Genomic DNA, 2,952 nt, shown 5'->3' with positions numbered 1-2,952 from the left:
GGGGGCGGGGGTGGCGGATGGCGCCCTCGAGGCCCGCCGAGGTGGCGGCGTTTTGGAGCCATTTTGGGGGAATCCCGCGGCCACGCCTGGGGAGTGCACCGGCCGCGGGCGCTAAGCTTTCAGCCTCGTTGAATACGTCGGGCTCCCTCGGCGGCAGGCCGGGGATGACAGATCACAGTGCTGGCGACTTCCGCGGCTGCCTCGACCCCCACTTGGGAACACCCTCCGCGTTTTCCTTCCAGAGCCCAGGCCGAGGGCTCTGTGGGCAGCGGCTCGCCTGAGCCGCTGGGCTTCAGCACCAACCCCTCCCCCTCCCGCCCGAGGGTCCCGGGACCCCCGCTCTCTCACACCGCCAGAATCGCATCCCTAGCGCGGCTGTGGGTGGCGGGTGTCCCTTGCCCCTGGAAGCCCAGGCTGAACCCAGGGTCGGTGCTGGGAGGGGCCTTCGCCACCGATCTAGTGCCCTGGGGGTGTGGCTTGGAAATGCGCGGGTGGAAACTCACTGAGGCCCGGGTAGGCGGTCTCCTGCCGCCCTGAGCCCTAGGTCCTAGGGCTCAGGGACAGTATGTCCAGGGCTGGGAGGAGGGGTCCATTCTCTTAGTGGGATCTCAGACCCCAAACCTGATGGCAATTGGCTGGGCCCTGTCATGACCTAGGTCCAGGTGGTGGGGGAGGGGCCGGGAGCTGCAGGTGGGCTGTGTCGGACTTGTGGGCTCAGGGCGGGGCCCTCAGGACCGCACATGGGTGGGGCTTGAGGAAGATGGTGGCTGTCCCTAAGCCCTTCTTCCTTTCCTTCTTCGTGCCTGCCGGGCTCCTGTGCACCCACCCCTGTGTGCCAGGCTCTGAGGACGGACCTGACCCAGTGTGGATGACGATATAGGTGGCAGGTGGGCCGGTGTCCATGGGTGGGGCCGTGTTGGGGTCTTGGGGTCAGGACTCAGAGGGCCCTCCTGGCCTGGGGAGGGGTCCTGCCCTCCTCTTCTCACCGGATGCTGCTCCCAATGGGGCCTTCCCTGCCTTTCCCTCCTGGCTGCCATGGGGCTCCCTGTCAGTTTCTGTCCTACATTTAGGGACAGGGGACCAAGACCCTGCAGGCTTAAGGGAAGTCAGCCACGTGCTCTCCCACAAGAAAGGGAACACGGTTTGCAGTCCCACAGACTCTGGCAAGGTCCTGACCATCTCTGGTCTCAGTTTCCCCAGCTGTAAAGTGGGCAACCTCCTCAGCCCAGGATGGGGTCTGGAAGGCTTCCTGCCCCAGGCCTGGCACCAGCAAGGGTCCCGTCCACTAGCTCCCAGCCAAGAGAAGCAGCAGCTAAAGGGACAAAGGGTCTGGGTGGCCAAGGAGCCAACCTGTGCCCATGCTGCCTGCTGCCCCGTGCAGGTCTCTGCATGTGCGCCTTGTCCCCTGGGGGGAAGCAGGCTGACTTGCAGGAGGGCAGTGAGCTGCAGGGCTGTGCCACTGCTGGCACGTGGTCCCACACGGCTCCCTTTGGTGGGCAGGTGTGCAGCTGGGGGCCTCCTTGTCATGCGCCTTCTACGCCACTCCCACAACACCCTGTGGTCCCAGTCCCAAGTCCAGGACAGCTGTCAGCTTTGCATCTACAGGCGTGGCCTTTGCTGTGATGTCCCATCTGCCCAGGATGCCCTTCCTCACATTTCTGTCCACTCAACAAGTTCTTTATGGTCACTGTGGCACTCCAGCCCTCCCCAGGTGAACTCATACCCCCTGGGGGCGCTGAGGCTACACTGGCTCTGCAGAGCAGGGGACATAGGCTCTGCAGAGCAGAGGACATAGGCCCACAGCAGATCCCCAACCCAGCATGACAGTACAGTGGGGTCTGCCCAGAATGCTTTGCAGTCCCAGGATGGAGATGCTGGCCTAGGGCACTGGAAGCAGGGACACCGGACCTGAGGCACAGAGATGAATAGGAGTTTGCTGGGGGTGAGGGGGCAGACCTGGTACCTCCTGACAGGTACAAAGGTCTGGGACCCTCAGAAGCTGGAGCATCAGGGAGACATGGGGCAGGACATGCCCATATGATTCCCTCCCCTCGTCCACCCTCCCCAGTAACACCCAAGGCACCCCTGAGAACAGAGCGTGACTGATGCCCCAGCTTCTGCCAGCCTGTGTCTGAGGCGACAGCTGCACAGTAGGGCTCCCCGGTCCCAGGTGGCAGTGGTAGGTGTGGGGCCACATCCAGCAATGGCCTGGCCACCCCATCATCTGAACTCCCCCCACTCATCCCCACTCAGTTCTCCTGCCTCCCTCCAGCCGCTGGAAAACTGTCCTTGTCAGGATCGGGCATTACCAGCACCTCTCAAATCAGTCCTGTCCCCGACACTGCCCCTTCCCCACAGACCTCAGCTTCTTCTGCACAGGGGAGCAGGAACCCAGGGCACTCAGGATACCCAGAACTGTCCCTGCAGGGTCACCTCCTCCCCCCAAGTGAAGTCACCCCAGTTGTGGGCTGTGACAGTCACAGAGAAGTTGGCATGTGTACATTTCCGCCATTAAGTTAGGGCCACCTGGTGGTCACCAGGCAGACAGTAACCTCAGTGCTGCCACAGGCCCCCAGGAGCCCCCAGGAGCTTTCCAGACACAGCCCTTGTTCCCCAGATGTCACCAGGCCCCGCCTTCCTGAGTCGCCTTCCCTGGGATTTGTCACCAGAGACAGTTCCAGAGCAACAGTTGCCTTGGCCCGGCCAGGACCTGAGCTTTACCAAAAGCACTGTGTCCCTGGGAGTGGCCAGGCTGTCGTAGCGCTGTCCCCTGCTGGCTGTCAGGGTGAGCAGCAGGTCTCCCTGACAGTCTGTATATCCTCGGTGAGCGGTGGGGAGTCAGGTCTGCTGTGGACTCCACACGGGTATTTGGGGGTGCATGCTGCCTTTCTGGGGATGGCACAGGTGTGCGACCATCTGTGGAAGGAGAGGCCAGGACCCCACCCCCTCCCA

The sequence above is a fragment of the Fukomys damarensis genome, unplaced genomic scaffold, assembly GCF_012274545.1.
Source record: "Fukomys damarensis isolate Sample0158 unplaced genomic scaffold, DMR_v1.0_HiC HiC_scaffold_21, whole genome shotgun sequence".
In the NCBI taxonomy this organism is placed as follows: Eukaryota; Metazoa; Chordata; class Mammalia; order Rodentia; family Bathyergidae; genus Fukomys; species Fukomys damarensis.
The sequence above is the reverse complement of the archived record's forward strand: the minus strand, read 5'-3'. Positions refer to the sequence as shown.